General features: G+C 41.1%; 1 protein-coding gene across 4 annotated transcripts in view; it reads left to right on the top strand.

Annotated features, from left to right (window-relative positions):
- Nucleotides 1–3628: 3628 nt before the first annotated feature.
- CCSER2 (coiled-coil serine rich protein 2) overlaps nucleotides 3629–11377 on the top strand; it is a 194829-nt gene continuing 187080 nt past the window's right edge. For all 4 annotated transcript variants that reach the window (XM_030334531.2, XM_030334535.2, XM_030334533.2 and 1 more), the window contains exon 1: nucleotides 3629–3845. The gene's annotated coding sequence lies outside the window, so the exon portion shown is untranslated. The remainder of the gene's footprint in view (nucleotides 3846–11377) is intronic.

Genomic DNA, 11377 nt, shown 5'->3' with positions numbered 1-11377 from the left:
CAAATCACATCATTTTGGTTTCCAATGTGGGGCTCAAGTCTACTCATCTGGACTCTGAGCCTCGGTGCAAACTTGTTGAGTACTTCTCTTCCTTTACTTTCATTTCAGGGGCTTTTCAAGGAGTATGGTCTTATTGGAACACTTTCATGTTGATTGCTCAGGTTCAATCCGCCACCTGTGCCTTTTGGCTGGAAGTTAGTACCCTGGCTAGAAGTTAGTTACCTTACTCAACCAGGGACCGTTTCCTAAGGAAGTCAGTGATAAGAACTACACGTATTAGAAGGTTACTTAGATTATGGTAGATTTCTGTCTTTACTGTTTTTTCTTCAATGTCCCCTACTAACTACTTAAATTACAAAATTGGGTAATTGTCCCTTGTAATACTTTTTTTTGTGTGTTTACCATGAGTTAAACATGAGTTCTTCATGGCACGGCATGGCATTTTGGCCCATTCACTGGCACCCATTTGTAGCCTAGGATGCAATGGGGAAGTGGGGAATGATGGCATCCCTTTCTACAAGGCAGGGTGTTGATCATAGTGATTTCGTTGGAGAGATCACTTGGGTCTCTTTGAAACGAGGAACCTCTGACATATCCTGCATGGGACACCACTGGGAGTCAGGGAGGATTATTTTTTGGTAATGGAGCTTCTTTGCTTTTTTAGGACCATGGAATTACCAAGAAGATAGACAGGGAAGGGAAAAGATGAGACCATAAGATAACATGTTTAATAGAAAGAATGAAAAAAAGATTCTCTAAACCTGTAAACTTTGATAAAATTCATGAACTTACTCAAGGAGCTGACGAGAGAATCCAGCTCTATTTCAAAGTCGTTTGAGAGAAGCCATCTGTAAATATACAAATCTGGACCCAATCTCACCTGAGGGAACAACTATACTAAACATACATTTTATAAGTCAGTTGGCACCTGACATCTTTAAAAACTGACTAAAATGGTTTTAGGTCCTCAACCCCCCACCCAGTGCCTACTAGAGGTAGCTACCGGAGTCTATCAATAGATATGGCCTTTAGGTAGGAAAAGGACTGGAGTGTTAAATTGCAGGGTAAAGTACAGGCTCAAACACTGACTACTGCTATTACAGATTCCCCACAATACCAGACTAACCAGGGGCCAAAGAAAAAGCCAGTATCAGACAAAGGAACATGGTATGGTGTGGCCAAATCAGACATTGAAGCAAAGAATGTCCAAACATATGCTCTTCACCAGGGCCATGTCCTGTCTGTAAGAAAAAAGGACATTGGAATAGAGACTATCCTCATCTCCAGAGAGAGAGAGAGGAAGACAGGAACTCACTTTCCTGCCAGAGTGCAGGAACCAGAGCAGAGGATCTGGCATGACAGGCCGTGGCTGGCTTCCTTTGACATCAAGATAAGGGAGCCCTGGGTTACCCTGGATGTGGAAGTTTCATTTATCAATTTTGTTATTGGTACAGGAGCCACTTACTCTGTTCTTATTCAGCCCTCTGGCCCTACTTGTCTAACCATAAAATTGTTGGCATAGAAGGAGAAATTAAAACAAGCCACCAGACAATGCCTTTAACTTGTAAACATAGAAGTCAGTTACTCATGTTTTTCTAGTCCTTCCATCTTGTCCCACTTCACTACTTGGACAAGACTTGATGTATAAACTTACTTCTTACTAAAAAAGAGGATGGCCTGTTCTCTTTAACACATGGAGAATTAAAAAAATTAGAGAATTAAGTCCTCACTTTTGTAATGCAGCTTTTTCTGCCCCCGGTTCCTGTCCCAGTGCTTTAATAAAGCCACCATTTTGCACTGAAAACGTCTCAGGATTACTTTCTTATCCAATTACTCTCAGACCCAAACATCAAATCACATCAAAATCAGCAAGGAAACGATGGAATTTAAAAATTCCGCCCCCCCCCTTTCCGCCAGAAATGATACACTTCAATTTATAGTTTCAGGAAGCACATTAAACACTGCACAATATAAATAATAAATGTTTTTTTTTTTTACTTTCATTTATTTATTTTGAGAGAGAGAGAGCACGAGTGGGGAAGAGAAGAGAGAGGGAGAGAGAATCTCAAGCAGGCTCTGCACTGTCAGCACAGGGCCTGATGTGAGGCTCGATCTCACCAAGTGTGAGATCATGACCTGAGCTGAAATCAAGAGTTGGATGCTTAACTGACTGAGCCACTCAGGCGACCCTGCACAATATAGATAAAATGAAATCCATTGTAAGCCACATAATAATACAACTACAGAATGTTAAAATCAAAGTTATCTTAAAACATCCAGAGTGTATACTTTACCCAAAATAACAAGAAATCAATACAAAAATTATCAGCAGCAACAGCAAAAGCTAGAATACAGTAGAACATCAAACATTTAAGGGAGAAGGGGATTCTCATACTAAATTTTACCCCTAGCTTCATGTTAATTCAAGAATAAAATGCAATGTTTCATACTAAAAAAATTAATAGAATTTACCATTAGCAGACTTCACTAAAATAGCTTCTAAAGGATGTACCTCCAGAAAATGGAGTATAATCCCCAAGCAAATATGAAATGCAATAAATAATAAGAAAGAAAAATGGTAAACATGTAATTATAAAAAAATGTTTACTGTATAAAACTAATGATAATGTCTAAGTCTGGAGGAAAAAAATCCAGAGCTAATTAAAATGTTGGACAGTTCTGACCATGAGAAAAAGTAGAGATGAAAGGAGTTACAGAACTTTAAGATACTTACTTAAGGGATATATATTTATAGTTTTTCCCTATGTATATTGTATTTTAAAAGCAATCAATAAACATTAGAATTCTCCTTAAATGTTATTTATTGCAGTCGAGCTGTTGGTAAGTGTTGGCCTACAAGGATTTCAGTGAGCTGCTAGTCTATTTGTCACATATGTGCAGCTTGCAGGACTTTAACACTTAGCCAGACCTCGGAGACCTCCAGGATATTCAAGGCAGGCCCAGCTGCTGAGAAAGAAAGGAAAGGAACAGGCCTGTGGGTGATGGGAATTCTAAGGCGGTTCCTGGCAAAAGGAACCCAGATTGCGCCATAGAGTTGCCGCAAATCTCAGCACTTGGGGGTTGCCCCTTCCTTCCGCTCAGCCTCAGCAAGATCCCCTGTTTTGGTGTGGTAGGTTGGGTGTATGGTTCAGGCATGCGCCAGAGCATGGGAGGGCAGGGAATCTGGATGGACACAAATGCTGGAAGCGTCCACACCGCTGAAAGGTGGGAGCGGAGCCCATGTCAGTCCCAAAGCTTAGACTACTAACTTCTCATGGTCAGGAGGTGGAGTTGACAGGTCTGACCGCGGTCAAGTAGCAAATGTTAGTCCGAGGCCCCGGCTAAAGCGGTCAGCTGCAGGGCTGGCATCACGGGTTCAACCTAGCGGACACCTGAGTCAGGGTGCAGAGAAGCAAGGTCAGAGGAGAGGGGCGGTCCCGAAGTGAAGGCGGAGCCTGGGGATTTCTGGCGCGGGGTGGAGGCGGGGCTAGGGGTGGGCTGAGGCCGGAGTCGGGCGGCGGGGGCGGATCTGAAGGCGGGACCTGGCCCCGTGAGGCTCGCGCCTGCGCACGCGGGTCCCGGGGGGGCGGGGCTGCGCGCGCGCGGTGCGCGGGCCCTGGAGGGCGGAGTCCAGGCGGGTGCCGGCCAAGGGAGGGGGCGCGGTGTCTCTCGAGTCAGGCGCTCCCTCAGGCCGCGGACGCGATGCTGGCTGCTGCAGGTTTGGCTGCGGGGCTGGCGGGGATGTGACGGGCGGTCCCTCGCCTCACCTGCGGTCCTTGGGCCCGTAGGTCACTGGGCGACCCGCAGCCGGGCCGCGGCCGGGGAGGCAGCGTGACCTCCGCACGGTGAGAGTCGGGGTCGGGCGGGAGCCGGGACCGGAGTCGGGGCGGGGCGGGCGTCCGCGACTGCCCTGGGCGGGGGGCGCGGCGGGTCTCGGGCCCAGGCACCTAGGGTGAGGCTGTGACGCTCTCAGGCCTCCCGCCCTCCCGGCATCGTCTCGAGTTCCCCGCAAGCCGCTTGAGGAGGGGCGAGCGTGGAGGCTAGAGGCCGGACGCCCCCCACCCCGCGGGCTGTGACAGGCGCGCAGGGGGCCTCAGGCGCTGGGGGTGCGCCTTTCTCTTAGGAGAAATCAGGGCGAGGCCAAGTTACCCAGTGATTTCAGAGCCAGGATGCTTGCGAGGGTTGACAGGGGGAAAGTACCCGGGTGCCCCGAATGACTGTTGGGGTTTTTTTTATTGTTGTTGTTTGTTTTTTTAATTGCTGGGCCAAAACAAAGACACACCTTAAAACACATCCTTAGATCAAACTTTGATGGACCACACCATTGCCATGGGTTCAGATGCTGCTTCTCTCTCCTTTTGACATCTGCTGTTTTTATACATACATACATATACATATATATATATGTATATGTTTTTTATGTACCTATTTTTTTTTTTTATCAAAGTAAAAGGAAGAATGACTCCTTTGAGGTAGTCGTTAGTGGCTAAGCTTGAGTTTGAATTTCAATAATTGCAAATTCATCTTTGTAGGCTACCCAGCCAATTAGGCTTGCTGTTCCAGCACTAGGCCTTAGCCGTGTGGCAATTACTGATGCAGGGACTCTTCGTGGTCACAGATTGAAATGTGGATATTTCACTCTCATTGGTGAGCTGAATTGAGCTTCAGTCCTTTCAGAATAGCCATTTGAAAAAGCATTCCTTTTCTCTTTTTCTCCTGAGAATTAAAATATAATGGAACTAATTTTGCCAGTCACACACACAAAAAAATCCTCTTGTAGACTAAAGATTTTGGTGGGGACAGCTCTTTAACCAAAAGGAATTTAAGATACCCTCCTCCTGCACAAAACTTGGTTTTATCTGCAATCAGTATAAGATAAAGATTTAAACATTCTTGAATGTTTTGCCTGTACTTAGTCTTCTCAGACATTATTACGGTTTGCCTCTTGAGATTTATTAAAGCTCTTTAGTGTTATTTGGTTATTTTCTTTAGTATTCTCTTTAGGCAAAACACACACACTTTCTTAAGAACCTTTTAGCCATAATTCATATTCTTTTACTTCCGTGTAAAGAAACTTCATGGTAAGAAACCGCTAGAAGCCATCCTGAGAGCAGGCACTCTTCATTTAAAACAACAACCATTTATTCTATATTTCCATATCGAGACCTGCATTTTTTTGTTTGTTGCCAACTCAACTCCTTTGTATACTAAATAGAAGGGGACTTTGATTCCCCGTGTAAAAGTCCGTCAGTGACTGTACATAATCTGTATTTGATAAAAGTCAAAGTCCTTTGAGATTTCTGATAACTTGTGAACGTTTCTAATTTCATTTCTGCCATTTTGCTCTCCTCTCCATACAGACACTACTTAAGAGTTCTCTGAAGATGACATCTTCCTTTGTGGTTTTACACTGTTCTCTCTATTGAGACTTCTCTACTTAGTAAACAATTTGCTCTTTAAGATCTACCGAAAACATCACCTCTGAAAATGGTCCAGAAATCTTATCCCCCTTGTCTTGACTGATCCAGTACTACATCATTCATTCTTCGTTTAGCATCTGTCAGTTAGTAATGATTTGTTTATATGTCTGTCTCCATCAGACCTTTGGGTTCCTTCAATGCTAACATTTACTGTTATGTGGCACAGGTACTCAAAAACTATTTATTGATTACATTTTTGAGGAATGCTCTTGATCTTAAATGTAAGTTTAAGATAGGCAGACTTTGTGAACGATCTCTTTCAATATTGGAAAACATGGAAAAGATGAATGCATAAGGTACCTTTAAATTTCCATGAAGACAGTCAAAATTGTTGCTGATTGGGAATGAAATCCTAGTGATGACAGCAAAAAACCTATACATTTTATAATGCAAGACTAAAAAAGGCATGGCCAGTAAGGATTCCTGCTTCTTTGATTTTAAGAGTTTATTTTGAGGCAAAGTGATTTGCCCCAGGTCTTGCAGGTCGAAAGGGACAGAGCTGGGATACAATTCAAGCCTTTTGACTATTTGTGTATTTTACCTTTGCTCTCAGTTTCCTAATTATAAGTCTTAATAATTGTTCTACAATTTTGAGTGGAAGGTTTTGAGAGGCGTAGACATGTATTAGTAAAGGGGGTCTATTAATAGAATGTTGAACTTGAAAGAATTAACGAATTATTCGGTTCAGCTTAAAAAATTTTACCCATTAAACAACTGATTCTCGAAAGGGCAAGTGTCTTATTTAGGTTGTTTAGAGTCACTGGGACCCCACATCTTCAGACCTCATGCTTGTGTATTTTTCATTCTTTCATGGTGCTTTAGGGGGAAAATGAGGAAGCTGCCAATTTTTCAGAAGGAGAACAAATCGGCTTATATTTTCTCCCTCCTTGAATGCTTAGCTGCCACTCTTAGAAACTTAGAGCCCTTGAGTGTTGAGAAACATGATAATTCATTTGGGGATAGAGGAGAAACCTAACCTTCACTACTCTGCTTGGCTGGATAGTTTTTAACCTCAGTGCTTGGGGCTCTCTCTCCAGATGCCCCATAACAAGCGGCTTCTGCTCACCATATGGAGATCCCTCATACAGTTACGTTTTGATGGTAAAATGAGATTTTAATATAGTAAGGTTACAGATGGCTAATAGCATGGCTAAAATTACATGTGTGGCTAGTCTGTATGTGAGAAGAGCCTATCTGATTACTCGTCTATGTGATAGGTTTTTTGGGAAAAAAATTGATGCTTGTGGTTTTAGGCTTCTGAAATGTGTACTTACTGTAGTGGGCCTGATCAATTCCAATAGGATTTTTATTTTACAAACAACTTAATGATGAAAGAAATAAAAAAAAATAAACGTTTATTTTTTATTTTTCACCGTATATATGTGATTTTATACTATAATCGAAGCGTAATGTTTAATATTGCTTTCATATTTAATGTTTTATTTTTGCTATAATTTTTGCACATTTAAATTTTACAATGTTGCAGTGAATTGAGTTACTTATTTATACTAGTTGGACATCCAAGTTATTTCTTGCTTTGCAAGTAAAACAGTTATCATATAGCTGTGCTATGTTTTGCTTCTTTCCTTTAGGCTAAAGACCCAGGACGGGGAATTACAAGGTCAGAGGGTCTGAAAGTTTTTGTCACTTTTGGAAAATATTGCCGAATTTATTTCTGAAAGATTTATTTATTTATTTTTACTTTTTAAAAGTTTATTTATTTTGAGAGAGAAAGAAAGAAAGAGAGAAGATGGGGGAGAGGCAGAGAGAGAGGGAGAGAGAGAATCCCAAGCAGGCCCTACACTGTCAGCATGAAGCACTATCAGCATGGAGCCCAACATGGGACTCGAACTCACAAACCCTGAGATAATGACCTGAGCCGAAGTCAGATGCTTAAGAGACTGAGCCACCCAAGTGCCATGAAAGGTTTTTTTTTTTTTTTAATTGATTTACATTGCCTCTTGCTGTTTAGTTGACCAGTTTTGTCATACTTTTATAGGTTTTTGTTTTAAAAGTTTTTTTTTTTTTAAAATAGGTGTAAGACTATCTACTGCTTAACATCTGTCTACTGCCTAACATAACTATTCACAATAGAAAAGCAAATGCAGTATTTTTCTGGTTTTAGTTTCTCCTTTGTATGAATTGTTTGAATCGCTTCTCGGCCTTTTGGCTAAGATCAAGTGTATGAATTGTTTGTCCTTTGCCCATAAGTTTATTGGAATCTTTTTACCGATTTTCATTATCACTTAACATCATAAATATGAGTCTCCTAAAATGTTTCTGATCTGTTTTGTTATTATTGTGAATTTGGCAGTTTTTAAAATTATTATTATTTAAAAAAATTTTTTTAACATTTATTTATTATAGAGAGACAGAGCAAGAGCATGGGAGAGGCAGAGAGAGGGAGAGATACAGAATCCAAAGCAGGCTCCAGGCTCTGAGCTGTCAGCACAGAGCCCGATGTGGGGCTCAAACTCACAAATCGCGAGATCATGACCTGAGCCGAAACCCTATGCCCAACTGACTGAGCCACCCAGGCGTCCCAGCAGTTTTGAAAATTATTAAAAATCACTGACTTACAAAAAATTTTCGTGATTTTATCTTTTGATTGTGAAATCTGAGAATGAATGTCACTCCATCATCTGATGCACACTTGTATTTTCTTAAGCTTCTTGAGTTTGTTTTGTTACATGTGTATATCTTTAGAAAATTATATATGCAGTTGAGATTGAATTTAGTTTATGTGGTTTAATACTATAGAGAATCACATTCTTAAAAATCTCTAAGTGAGTTTCTATTGGTAAGTTGCAGCTTTTTTTTTCTTCCTGAACTTGAATAGGAAACAAAACAAAGCTAGTTTTTTATTTTGTTTTGTTTTTTGTAAATGGGTACTTGTTTCTAAATAAGTTATAGTAAATTTTGACAAAGCAAAAATTTTAGGAAAGCGTATTTTGGTTAAATGAAGTTTCTGTTAGGTCATGGTTAACCAGAAGGTCATTTCTGATTTAACTCTTACTGTTTGTTAATCATTGTAAAATATATGAGAGTAAAACTTTGGTTATCTGCATCCTTTGGGGAGTGAGACATGCTAGATAGATGAGATATCCCAGGGTAATAGTTAACATTGGTTGAATGCTGGCTACTGTTGTGGTACTTGGCTTGGAGTTGCTTTCTTGATTCCCGTAACAACTGTAAGAGGTAGGTTCTTCATATCCTCACTTTGCAAATGAGGAAGCTTAGAGAGGTAAAGTGACCTGCCAAAGGTAACACAGCTAGTAAGCAGTGGAACTGGATCTTAGTCTGTCTACTTTTAAAAGGGTGTGTTTGAGAAGTGTATTATCTTATTTTTTGTGCTAAGGATTCGAACTTTATCTCATAGGCATTGGAATGATATTAGATGTTTCAAAGTAAGGGGATGATAGGGTTTGTCTTTTAGGGAGTTGGCTGATGTGGCGGTGTGGAAATATATTGAATTGTGTTTCTGATAGGAAGTGGTTGCAATAGGTCATATGAGAAATAAAGCCTGAACTGCAAAGTGGATTTGGAGATCAGGAGATTTTATGGAAAGATACAGGACTTAGTAACTGATTTACAAGAGAGTAGGAAGCTGGAGTGTTGATTTGGAAGATATGCAGTAGGGTAATGACAGATGAATATGTGCTTCAAACACTTTGTCATATTTCTTTTATGGCATTGACTGTGATGTATTTGCATCTAATCTAGTGACGCATCTACCTCCCCCACTGGATTGTGTACTTTTCAAGGACAGGGACTGAGTAGAAGGCATGAACTAATACAGGATGAACTAATACAGGAAGAGGGCAGGAGACTGAAGTGGGGGTGGGAAACACCAAATCACCTAAATCAAAGAATGGATGGAGGAAGAGGAGCTCTAGAAAGTAACAACTGCCAGGGAGGAGCAGGGAGACCCATCAGTGCCAGATGGGGGAGGAGTGTTACGGAGAGGGAAGTATTAGCACAAAAGTAAATACAAAGTGCCACTTCAGGCTACAAACAATTCTGGTTGTTGTGTCCCACTGTGATATGCTGATGACCAGCGGTTATATAGAGCTAAGTTGTCTTTACTTTGCTACCCACTTTTTCCTTCCACACTTTCTCAGAGTATCCTATGGTCTCCTGCTTCTTTTAGCTTCTAACATCTGCCTGCTACTGGTGCTGATGCTGGGACATTACTCAGCCTATTGAGAGCAACCAGTCCGAACCCTCCTTTCTTTTTAAGTCGATTGACAAATCAGTATGTTAGGTATAATACGTGACATTTCAGTTCTTCTTTCTCTGCTGAGTTGATTGCTTTTTTTGCATGCCCCCAGAGTTACTCCTCTGACTTTCAAGACTTCTGATTGGTTGTTTTGAGATTTGAAACCATTGAGAAGCCAGAGGATTTTCTTTTTCTTTCTTTCTTTCTTTCTTTCTTTCTTTCTTTCTTTCTTTCTCTCTCCTTCCTTCCTTCCTTCCTTCCTTCCTTCCTTCCTTCCTTCCTTCCTTCCTTTATTGATAAATTGGTTTCAATACAACACCCAGTGCTCATCCTAACAAGTGCCCTCCTCAATACCCATTGCCTACTTTCCCCTCGAGAAGCCAGAGGATTATTATTATTTTTATTTTTATTAAAAAAATTTTTTTAACATTTGTATGTTATTGATAGACAGACACAGAGCATGAGCAGGGGTAGAGAGAGGGGGAGACACAGAATCTGAAGTAGGCTCCAGGCTCTGAGCTGTCAGCACAGAGCTGACACGGGGCTCAACTCACTGCGAGATCATGACCTGAGCCAAAGTCGATCGCCCAACCAACTGAGCCACCCAGGCGCCCCAGAGAAGCCAGAGGATTCTTAAAGACTGGATTCATGAAAGCTGAAGTTTTTCACCTGTTTACTTTTCCATGTTGATCAGTTTGATCGTTGGACCATCTTTGAGGATTGTTGATCTTAAAAATGCTCCAGGATCATCATTCCAAATAATTAATAATCTTTGTTCTCTTTGTACTGTTTTATAGTTATCTAAGGTGTGGGGCTTGTTTTAAATTTCCTTGGTCATTTCCTGACATTTCATATGATTGGTTTTCAAAGAGCCACTTAGGAAAGGAATTTGTACTTGATTTCTTCTGCTATTATTTGCTTCAAAGCATCCTTATTCTTAACTTGCTGCTTTTTTCTTCCCAGTTTTCATCTGGCTGGTTTTTATACTTGGTAAGTATGATGGGAAGGGGAAAAGAGAAAAAAAAATGGCTAATTACTTTTCTCTTCCCTGCCTTACTTTAGTTGTTACTGCCCTCCTCTCCACAATCACTGTTCCCAACTGTCCAATTTGGCATGGCCTCCTGCCCTATATCTTCAGTTCTGTGTGTGGGGATGGGAAATGCAAGACAGCTCTTTAGCTAAGGAATGCTGGATGTCTCAGGGTTTTGGTCCTTCTGTAATGGTGATACCTTTGTAGCTTAGTAGATACTTTTTATTCCCTGGCAATCTACATCTCTGTAAAATACAAAAAATAAATGTAGGTCATGTTTCTTTGAATTAATGCTCATTCATTCTCTCTCTCTCTCTCCCTCTCCTCCTTTTCTCTCTGTTTCTTTCTCTCCCTTCCCCCCTTCCTTCCTCCCCCATACCCTTCTCCCCACCATATCAAGATAACACAGTCTTTGATGACTGACCCCCTAGTGAATACACTAGGGACAACTAAGATAGGCAGACACCAGAAGGTACTTTGAATTGTTGTTGTCATCATATTAATGATATTTGGTTGCAGCCTGAGTGCTTTGGGGAAATTTGAGAGCTTTCACTGACCATTATGTCTTGGCAGACAGTGTTATGGTTGGCAGTTACACTTTTCTCTGACAACCATAGTTTAGAAAAGCAGGAACTATTCGTAACAGCT

This window comes from Lynx canadensis, chromosome D2 (assembly GCF_007474595.2).
Source record: "Lynx canadensis isolate LIC74 chromosome D2, mLynCan4.pri.v2, whole genome shotgun sequence".
In the NCBI taxonomy this organism is placed as follows: Eukaryota; Metazoa; Chordata; class Mammalia; order Carnivora; family Felidae; genus Lynx; species Lynx canadensis.
This window is presented reverse-complemented; position numbering and strand designations above follow the sequence as displayed.